We start from the raw sequence: 11,547 nt of genomic DNA, 5'->3' as shown, positions 1-11,547 counted from the left end.
CTACAGGTGCGTGCCACCAAGTTTGGCTAATATTTGTATTTTTAGTAGAGATGGGGGTCTCACCATATTGGCCAGGCTGGCCTGAAACTCCCGGCCTCAAGTTATCCTTCTGCCTTAGCCTCCCAAAGTGCTGGGATTACAGGCGTGAGCCACTGCACCCAGCCTCAAGGCCTGTCAGGAGCTATGAAGGATCTCCCTAGACCTGAACATGGGAGGATGTGGGGCTGAGGCTTCTGTAGTCACTGTGCCCCAGAGAGGAGAGAGCCTGAGAATGGAGCCTGCACAGAAGTACAGCTAAAACAGGGGGAGAGAGAAATCAGACTCCATGACATCTTTGACCTCAGATGAAGCCGTGTCTTCAGACAGATCTGAGCCTTCTCAGTTCCAAGGCTTAATAAATTACCTTTTTCTTTTCTTTTTTTTTTTTTGAGACGGAGTCTGGCTTTGTCGCCGAGGCTGGAGTGCAGTGGCGCAATCTTGGCTCACTGCAAGCTCTGCCTCCCGGGTTCACCCCATTCTCCTGCCTCAGCCTCCTGAGTAGCTGGGACTACAGGCGCCCACCACTACGCCCGGCTAATGTTTTGTATTTTTAGTAGAGACGGGGTTTCACTGTGTTAGCCAAGATGGTCTTGATCTCCTGACCTTGTGATCCACCCACCTCGGCCTCCCAAAGTGCTGGGATTATAGGCGTGAGCCACTGCGCCCAGCCAAATTATCTTTTTCTTTATGCAGCTTGCACTGGGTTATGAAAGTTTAATTTCTGAGTGAAACATTAAATGGCAAAAGTTAATGTTTGATGTTTGGCTTGAATAATTTTCTTTCTTTCTTTCTTTCTTTTTTTTGAGACAGAGTCTTGCTCTGTTGCCCAGGCTGGAGTGCAGTGGCGTGATCTCGGCTCACCACAAACTCCACCTTCCAGGTTCAAGCGATTCTCCTGCATCAGCCTCCTGAGTAGCTGGGACTACAGGAGGGCGCCACTATGCCCGGCTAATTTTTGTATTTTTAGTAGAGACAGGATTTCAACATGTTGGTCAGGCTGGTCTCAAACTCCTGACTTCGTGATCCACCCACCTCAGCCTCCCAAAGTGTTGGGATTATAGGTGTGAGCCACCACACCCAGCCATAATTTTTTTTTCAACTTTCATTTTAGATTCAGGGGGGACACATGTGCAGGTTTTTGTTATCTGGCTTTATTGAGTGATGCTGGGATTTGGGATCCTAATGATCCTGTCACCTAGATACTTAGCATAGTACCCAGTTGTTCGTTTGTTTGTTTTAAAACAGTCACTCTATTGCCCAGGCTGGAATAGAGTGGTGCAATCATGGCTCACTACAGTCTCGACCTCCTGAGTTAAATTGATCCTCCTACCTCAGCCTCCCACATAACTGAGACTGGCGCACGCCACCATACCTGGCTAATTTTTTTTTTTTTTTCTTGAGACAGAGTCTCACTCTATCGCCCAGGCTGGAGTGCAGTGGCACGATCTCGGCTCACTATAAACTCTGCCTCCCAGGTTCAAGCAATTCTTGTGCCTCAACCTCCTGAGTAGCTTGGATTACAGGCACGCACCACCTTGCCCGGCTAATTTTTGTATTTTTAGTAGAGATGAGGGTCTCACCATATTGGCCAGGATGGTCTTGAACTCCTGACCTCAGGTGACACACCTGCCTCGGCCTCCCAAAGTGCTGAGATTACAGGCTTGAGCCACTGTGCCCGGCCACCTGGCTAATTTTTAAATTTTGTTTTGTAGAGATGTGGCCCTCACTATCTTGGGAAGGCTGGTCTTTTTTTTTTTTTTTTTTTCCAGGAGACAGAGTTTTGCTCTGTTGCCCAGGCTGGAGTGCAGTGGCATGATCTTGGCTCACAGCAACCTCCGCCTCCTGGGTTCAAGTGATTCTTGTGCCTCAGCCTCCTGAGTAGCTGGGATTGCAGGCATGCATCACCACACCCCGCTAATTTTTTTTTTTTTTTTTGAGATGGAGTTTCACAATTGTTTCCCAGGCTGGAGCGCAATGGCACAATCTCGGCTCACCGCAACCTCTGCCTCCAGGTTCAAGCAATTCTCCCTGCCTCAGCCTCCCAAGTAGCTGGGATTACAAGCCTGCACCACTACGCCCGGCTAATTTTTGTATTTTTAGTAGAGACGAGGTTTCTCCATGTTGGCCAGGCTGGTCTTGAACTTCTGACCTCAGGTGATCCACCCACCTTGGCCTCCCAAAGTATAGGCCGATAGTTTTTAAACCCTCCCCCTTCTGGTAGTCCCCAGTCTCTATTGTTGCCGTTTCTGTGTCCATAAGTACTCAATGTTTAGCTCCCTCTTACTAGTAAGAACATGCAGTACTTGGTTTTCTGTTCCTGTGCTTAGGATAATGGCCTCTCATTCATTTATTAGTCAACAAATATTTATTTATTGAGTGTCTACTATGTGCCAGGCACTACAGATACAATACATTGGTGAACAAGAGTGCTGTTCTTGTAGAGTGTAGCAGAGGACAATATTAATCAAATAATTACACTAATAAATATATGATTACAAATTAGGAAATGCTCTAAAAGAAAAGAAACACAGGCCGGGTGCGGCGGCTCATTCCTGTAATCCCAGGACTTTGGGAGGCCGAGGCGGGCAGATCACCTGAGGTTGGGAGTTCGAGACCAGCCTGACCAACATGGAGAAACCCTGTCTCTACTAGAAATACAAAATTAGCTGGGCGTGGTGGCGCATGCCTGTAATCCCAGCTACTTGGGAGGCTGAGGCAGGAGAATCGCTTGTACCTGGGAGGCAAAGGTTGCGGTGAGCCGAGATTGCGCCATTGCACTCCAGCCTGGGCAACAAGATCAAAACTCCATCTCAAAAGAAAGAAAGAAAGAAAGAAAGAAAAGAAACACAGGAAAATGCAACACTCTAGGGTAATATACTGGGGGTAATATGACCCTTGCAACTGCTCTTTGTGGATTTCTCTACATGCCTTAAAGTCTGGAGTGATTCACTTTTCATATTTTCTGTTCTGTGTAATTTATCCTCCCTGTGAGAGGAAGAGAGAATGGAAGGAGAATCAATTCCTGCTCTTTAAAAGTTTCAGTGAAGGAACTACAAAATATTTTCAAATTATAAACTAATATAAGCACATTATAAGAAAACTGGAGCAGGGCGCAGTGGCTCACGCCTGTAATCCCAGCACTTCGGGAGTCCGAGGCAGGCGGATCACAAGGTCAGGAGATCGAGACTATCATGGCTAACATGGTGAAACACTGTCTCTACTAAAAATACAAAAAAATTAGCCAGGCATGGTGGCACGCACCTGTAGTTCCAGCTACTTGGGAGGCTGAGGCAGGAGAATCACTTGAACCCGGGAGGTGGAGGTTGCAGTGAACTGAGATTGTGCCACCGCACTCCAGCCTGGGCAACAGAGCGAGACTCCATTTAAAAAAAAAAAAAAGAAAACTGGAACCAGACGCAGTAGCTCACAGCTGTCATCCCAGCACCTTGGGAGGCTGGGGCAGGAGGATTGCTTGAGCCCAGGAGTTCAAGACCAGCCTGGGCAACAGGGAGACCTTGTCTCTACAAAAAGTCAAAAACTTAGCTAGGCATGGTGGCGTGTACCTGAAGTTCTGGCTACTTGGGAGGCTGAGGTGGGACATCCCTTGAGCCCAAGAGTTCAAGCCTTCTGTAAGCCATCATAGTGCCACTGCACTCCAGCCTGGGTGACAGAGTAAGACCTTGTCTCAAGAAAAAAGAAAAAGAAAATTGGAAAATAGAGAAAAGAAACAAATAGTCAAGATTCCAAAATCTTAATAATTACTTTGTCTCTTTATTTTTTTATTTTTTATATTTATTTACTTATTTTTATAAATAGAGACAGGGTGTTGCTCTATTGACCATGGTCTCGAACTCCTGGCCTCAAGCTATCCTCCTGCCTCAGCCTCCCAAAATACTGGGATTACAGGCATGAGCCACCATGCCTGGGCCCATTTTGTCTTCTGAGCTTATCTCCTGTGCATATTTTTCTTGATACATCACTCAGAATCAATGTAGAAAATATGTAAAATAAAGTTCAAGTCATAGAAATAGAGGGAAATCCACTCAGAGGCAAGCACTGCTAATTTTGGCACATCTTCCAATTTGTTTTAACTTATGATTGCAATCATGGTATGTATATCATTTTGTATATTACTTTTTTCTAGATGACTGTCTTAAAAATAACAACATCATCATATCACAATGATGGTAAGATTATCTTGGCACTCAGCATACTTTTGGCTACAATTAACAGGAAACCCATTTCAAGTTGGCTTAAACATTAAGAAAATGCATCAGCTAAACTAACTGGAAGTCCAAAGGTGGGGTAGCCTTCCAAGTTGACTTCTGCAAAAGGTCACTAATACTGTCAAGGACTCAGATTCTTTCCGTGGGTCCCCCCTGACATTCAATGTCAGCTTCATCCTGTGGCTTTCATCTGATGAACCACTCCCAAGGTTTCTTGCTTCCTCATTCACCTCCAGGTGGAAAGAGGAGATGGCTCAGGACCTTTCCCAGAAAAATAAGAGAGCCTTATTCCCAGAATAAATTCTGAAAAGCCTCTAGCAATCCTCTCGTCTGTTTTTCCTGATCCAAAATGTAACATGGTCATTTCTGAACCAAACATTGACAAGGAGGATGGAATTTTCTTTAGATCACTTAGGACTGTCCTGGAGCTGGGCACGGGAAAAAGGTGAATTCTTGAATGAAATGTCAGTTTTTCTGGAAGGAGGAATAGATGCTGGGCGGGCAGCCAACCAAGAGCACTGCAGTAGTCCACCCTACCCTAATCCTGGGTTTTGTTTTCTGCAGTTTCACTTACCCACAGTACAACACAATAAAATACTCTATTTTGAGAGAGACCACAGTCATATAACTTTTATTACAGTGTATTTTTATAATTGTTCTATTTTATTAGATTGTTGATAATCTCTTACTGAATCTAATTTATAAATTTAACGTTATTATAGATACATGTGTATAGGAAAAAGTATACATAGGGTTCGATACTATCCATGATTTCAGGCATCCTCTGGGGATCTATGAATGTATCCCTTGTGGATAACCGGGAGCTACTGTGCCTTGTATGTTTGTTTGTTTTTTTGTTTTTGTTTTTGTTTTTGAGATGGAGTTTTGCTCTTGCTGCCCAGGCGGGTGTGCAATGGCGTGATCTCAGCTCACTCCCAGGTTTAAGCAATTCTCCTGCCTCAGCCTCCCGAGTAGCTGGGAATACAGGCATTGTACCACCACGCCCAGCTAATTTTGTATTTTTGGTAGAGAAGGGGTTTCACCAGAGTCAGGCTGGTCTCGAACTCCTGACCTCGTGATCCACCCACCTCGGCCTCCCAAAGTGCTGGGATTACAAGCGTGAGCCACTGCCCCCAGCCACTGTACTTTGTTTTCTATAGACCTCTCACTCCAAGGTGCTTTTTCATGTGATCTCCTTATAACAAACTCCCAGAAAAGAGTTGCCCACTATCAGCTGGGCACGGTGGCTCATGCCTGTAATCCCAGCACTTTGGAAGGCCGAGGCAGGTGGATCATGAGGTCAGGAGTTCGAGACCAGCCTGACCAACATGGTGAAACCCCGTCTCTACTAAAAATACAAAAATTAGCCGGGCGTGGTGGCACACCCTGTAATCCCAACTACTCAGGAGGCTGAGGCAGGAGAATCGCTTGAACCCAGGAGGCGGAGGTTGCAGTGAGCCAAGATCACAGCATTGCATTCCAGCCTGGGCGACAGAGTGAGACTCCGTCTCAAAAAAAAAAAAAAGGACTAGTGCCCACCTAGTAAGGGCCTCCAGTACTGCTCTCATCCATCCCCCATACCTTGTGGTCTGAAAAGGCAAACAGCCTGGGCTTTTCTTTGAATACTTCAAGAGCAATGTAAGTTTACACATAGGGCATCATTTTTCAGAAAGCTGAGAAAATATCGATTCTTAACTAGTATAACTTTTACGAGACGGTAAACTGGTGAACATCCCAATTGCCTAACACTGTCTATACTAGGGTCAATACCACCTTCTGGACACCTCTAAGAAATGCTCAAAACTCTGTTTGGCCTTCAGGAAAACAAAGTCCTAAAGGAAGTCCTAAGGCTCAACAGGCCCAGGATTAGATGCGCTAACAGAAAATTTTGAATAAAAGTATGGGAATTCATGAGCAAGTCTTGTGTCTAAGCCTGGGGAGCTGGTAGTTCACCTCAAATACTACTTTTTTTTTTGAGACAGAGTCCTGCTCTGCCACCCAGGCTGGATTGCAATGGCCTGATCTCAGCTCACTGCAACTGCTGCCTTCCAGGTTCAAGCAATTCTCCTGTCTCAGCCTCCCGAGTAGCTGGGATTACAGGCATGTGCCACCACACCCGGCTAATTTTTGTATTTTTAGTAGAGGCGGGGTTCCACCGTGTTGGCCAGGCTAGTCTCGAACTCCTGACCTCAGGTGATCCGCCCACCTCAGCCTCCCAAAGTGTTGGGATTACAGGCATGAGCCACCATGCCCAGACAGTACATTAAATCTCAATCTAATTGAAAGCCTCTGACAGGGCCATAAGGAGAAAAACTCATTTTCTTTCTTCTTATTTACATTTTGAGACAGGGTCTTGCTCTGTTGCCCAGTCCGGAGTGCAGTGACATGGCTCACTGCAGCCTTCGCCTCCTGGGCTTGGTTAATCCTCACACCTCACCCTCCCAAGTAGCTGAGTAGCTGGCATCACAGGCATGCACCACCACGACACACGTGCTACCACACCTGGCTAACTTAAAAAAATTTTCTGTGGAGACAGGCTGGTTGGAACTCCTGTGCTCAAGCAATCCTCTTGCCTCGGCCTCCCAAAGTGCTGGGATTACAGGCGTGAGCCACCACGCCCAGCCTATGTAGCTATCTGTCTGTCTGTCTGTCTGTCTATCTATCTATCTATCTATCTATTTATCAATCAATCATCTATCTATTGAGACAGGGTCTCACACTGTCACCCAGGCAGGTGTGCAGCGGCACAATCATAGCTCATTGCAGCATCCACCTTCTGGGCTCAAGCAATCCTTCCACCTCAGCCTCTCAAGTAGCTGGGACTACAGGCACACACCAGCACACCCAGCTAGTTTTTAAATTTTTGTAGAGATGGGGGTCTTGCTATGTTGCCTATGCTAGTCTTGAACTTCTGGCTTCAAGTGACCGTACCACTTCAGCATTCCAAAGTGCTGAGTTTACAGGCATGAGCCACCACACCCGGATGAAACTGGATATTTTCATGATTTACATTCACTCACATCAAATCAGCTTCTTCTCAGGCTTTTTTCCAAGTTAACATTTAGTTATCGTTTACCAAGCAGTTGAAATTGCTATGTGTCCCTTACTCCTTCTCATTCTCCCACCATTCAATCCAAATCTGTGTCAGATTTTGCACGTTAGAATTAGAGGTGCCCACTGAAAAGAACTGAGACTCTAAGAACTGTGAGCTTTTTTTTAAATTCACTGTTGAATTCCCAATGCCAACACATTGCTTGGTGTGCAGCGGGTACCCAAGAAAGGCAGGCAGGCAGGGAACAAAATATTGTCTGGGAAGCAGACTTAAAGCAAACATGAAAAGGCTGTCTCTTCTTCCTACTTATTCTGAGTTGGAGTTTCAAAAGAAGTTTGGTATAATGATCGGTTTTGGTTTTGTCTTTTTTGATGATGGTGGTAGGTGTGTGTTAGTTGCAACTAGACCCATGTATTTCTCTTCGGGAGTCTAAGGACATGAAAATAAGAGTGTCCAGAATGTTTTGGGTGGGAATGCACAATTTAATTCTCTGGCTGACTAGATTGATGTACATGCCTTCCTGGGCAGCAGAGATTTTATGTTGGATTGCAGTGTATTGAGCACTTGGACCCATCCTCATAAAAGCCATACATTTCTCTGCCTCTGCCCCCTCACCTGCACACTCCTCTGCCAGGAAACTAGGGAAAGCATTTTGTGGGAGATGTTTTGGAGCTAAAGTTTTTCTTCTGGCTCAGAGCAAACTGCAATAAACTCTGGCAATAACTAGCTCCAGGAAGGGCAGGAAATGACACATGTCCCCACTGCAGCAGTTTTTGTTCAAAAAACTGAGTGACTTCATGATATGATCACGTGTGCTGTGGAATGTATGCACTGAACCAAAAGCTGCTCATCATGAGTTTTTTTTTTAAGCAAACATTATTAGGTAAAGCTAAAACATTTCAGTAATTTTGTCTCAAGGCCAACTCATGGTTTTTTGTTTGTTTGTTTTTGAGATGGAGTCTCGCTCTGTCGTACAAGCTGGAGTGCTGTGGCGCAATCTTGGCTCGCTGCAACCTCCACCTCCCGGGTTCAAGTGATTCTCCTGCCTCAGCCTCCCGAGTAACTGGGATTACAGGCGCGTACCACCATGCCTGGCTCATTTTTGTTGTACTTTTTGGTAGAGATGGGGTTTCACCTTGTTGGTCAGGCTGGTCTTGAATCCCTGACCTTGTGATCTGTCCACCTCGGCCTTCCAAATTGCTGGGATTACAGGCATGAGCCCTGTGCCTGGCATATGTTTAAAAGTTGATTGGACAGCTTTGTACAGTGACAGGATTATAGCCAATGAGGCATGATTATTGCTAATTGAAAACTTTTCCCAATACCCTGGCATTGGCAATTTTTGACAATCTCTATGGAGACTGAACTTAAAAAACAAAAGTTGATTGAAAAAAAAAAATTTTTTTTTTTTTTTTGAGATGGAGTCTTGCTGTCGCCCAGGCTGGAGGGCAGTGGCACGATCTTGGCTCACCGCAACCTCTGCCTCCCGGGTTCAAGTGATTCTCCTGCCTCAGCCTCCCAAGTAACTGGGATTACAGGTGCATGCCACCACACCCAGCTAATTTTGTATTTTTAGTAGAGACAGGGTTTCGCCATGTTGGCCAGGCTGGTCTTGAACTCCTGACCATAAGTGATCCATCTGCCTCAGCCTCCCAAAGTGATGGGATTACAGGCATGAGCCACCATGCCTGGCAAGATTTCAAATTTCTGTACGAGTTTGGAAAAGGCATAACACTACCAATGACTTATTAGGAGTCTACTAAATTTACTAATTCCTTCCTTTTTGAATTCCTATAACATTTCCAGTTTGAAGCATATGACTTATTACTTTAAGACTGACCTCTAGCTGTTTTATATATACAAATTTTATTTTATTTATTTTTTTGAGACAGAGTCTTGCTCTGTTGCCCAGGCTGGAGTGCAGTGGCATGATCTCAGCTCACAGCAAGCTCTGCCTCCCAGGTTCACGCCATTCTCCTGCCTCAGCCTCCCGAGTAGCTGGGATAGTACAGGCGCCTGCCACCGCGCCTGGCTAATTTTTTTGTATTTTTAGTAGAGATGGGTTTCACCATGTTAGTCAGGATGGTCTCGATCTCCTGACCTCGTGATCCACCTACCTCGGCCTCCCAAAGTGCTGGGATTACAGGTGTGAGCCACCGCACCTGGCTACATATATAAATTTTATCTAAGCTCCAGAGCAGGGATAATATATATATATTTTTGGTGTATATATATATATACAATATACATGTACAAAAAATATATATATATACTTTTTTTTTTTTTTTTAAATACAGAGTCTCACTGTTGCCCAGGCTGGAGTGCAGTGACACGATCCTGGCTCACTGTAACCTCCGCCCCCTGGGTTCAAGTGATTCTTGTGCCTCAGCCTCCAGAGTAGCTGGGATTACAGGTGTGGGCCACCACGCCCAGCTAATTTTTTTTTTTTTTTTTGTATTTCAGTAGAGATGGGGTCTCACCATGTTTCTCAGCCTGGTCTCGAATTCCTAAGCTCAGGCAAACTGCCTACCTCCACCTCCCAAAGTGCTAGGATTACAGGCATGAGCCACTATGCCAGCCCGTATTCTATATTCCTCTGAATCCTTCACAGCTCTTTAAAACAGTGCTTAATACATGGAAGAGGCTTATAAATACTTCACCTGAAATTCCATTACTTATTCTAACAGAGGTTACATTAGAAAATGGAATGCCATTAAGTATGAGTAATTTAATCAGAGGGGAACAATTTTTTTTTTTTTGAGATGGAGTCTTGCTGTGTTGCCCAGGCTGGAGTGCAATGGCGCAATCTCAGCTCACCACAACCTCTGCCTCCCGGGTTCAAGCAATTCCAATTCTCTGCCTCAGCCTCCCGAGTAGCTGGGATTACAGGCGCCCACCACCACGCCCGGCTAATTTTTGTATCTTTAGTACAGACAGGGTTTCACCATCTTGGCCAGGCTGGTCTTGAACTCCTGACCTCGTGATCCACCTGTCTTGGCCTCTCAAAGTGCTGGGATTACAGGCATGAGCCACTGTGCCCGACCAGGGGAATGATTTTTTAAATCAAGTGAAGAAAAAAAAAGAGAGAGACGGAAAGAAAAATGGAATGCCACTCCTCCAGTACCTGTTTCTAGTGGACACTGACAGTTACTGACCATTCAAAAATGTTAAATAGGCAGGGTGCAGTGCTCACACCTGCAATCCCAGCACTTTGGAGGCCAAGGCGAGCAGATCACTTGAGGCCAGGAGTTTGAGACCAGCCTGGCCAACATGGTGAAACCCTGTCTGTACTAAATATACAAAAAATTAGCCAGGCGTGGTAGCACATGCTTGTAATCCCAGCTACTTGGGAGGCTGAGGCACAAAGATCACTTGAACCCGGGAGGTGGAGGCTGCACTGAGCTGAGATGGTGTCCCTGCACTCCAGCCTGGGCGACAGAGTGAGACTGTTTCAAAAAAAAAAAAAACTTAAATAATAATGAGGACATAAAAATCCACTCCTGGGCCAGGTGAGGTGGCTCAAGCCTGTAATCCCAGCACTTTGGAAGGCTGAGGCAGGAGGATTGCTTGAGGCCAGGAGTTTGAGACCTGCCTCTACAAAATATGTAAAAATTTGGCACGGCATGGTGGCATGTGCCCGTAGTCCCAGCTACTGAAGAGGCTGAGGCAGGAGCATCTTTCACTTAAACCCAGGAGTTCAAGGTTACAGTGAGCCATGATCACACCACCGCACTCCAGCCTAGCAGATGGAGACTGTCTTTTTTAAACCAAAGACAGGCGAGATACAGTGACTCACACCTATAATCCCAGCACTTTGGGAGGCCGAGGTGGGTGGATCACTTGAGGTCAGGAGTTTGAGACCAGCCTGGCCAACATGGCAAAACCATCTCTAATAAAAATACAAAAATTACCTGGTCGTGGTAGTGCGCACCTGTAATCCCAGCTACTCAGGAGGCTGAGATGGGAGAATCACTTGAACCTGGGGGGCAGGGGCTGCAGTGAGCCCAGATCACACCACTGCACTCCAGCCTGAGTGATAGTGTAAGACTCTGTCTCAAAACAAAAAAATCCATTTGTTTAACGTTCAAATTAGGTCCTCTCTACCAACACTGGTGGCCATTTACAGTAATGGAGATTAAATGACCTTCAGGTAAAAAGTTATCATTCTTGGCTGGGTGCGGTGGCTCACGCCTGTAATCCCAGCACTTTGGGAGGCTGAGGCGGGCGGAT

The 11,547-nt window shown here is 45.7% G+C and overlaps 1 pseudogene; it reads left to right on the top strand.

Moving 5' to 3' along the window:
- Nucleotides 1-8,572: 8,572 nt before the first annotated feature.
- LOC112206937 (U4 spliceosomal RNA) lies at nt 8,573-8,678 on the top strand (annotated as a pseudogene).
- Nucleotides 8,679-11,547: the final 2,869 nt, after the last annotated feature.

The sequence above is a fragment of the Pan troglodytes genome, chromosome 1 (assembly GCF_028858775.2).
Source record: "Pan troglodytes isolate AG18354 chromosome 1, NHGRI_mPanTro3-v2.0_pri, whole genome shotgun sequence".
Lineage (NCBI taxonomy): Eukaryota > Metazoa > Chordata > Mammalia > Primates > Hominidae > Pan > Pan troglodytes.
This window is presented reverse-complemented; position numbering and strand designations above follow the sequence as displayed.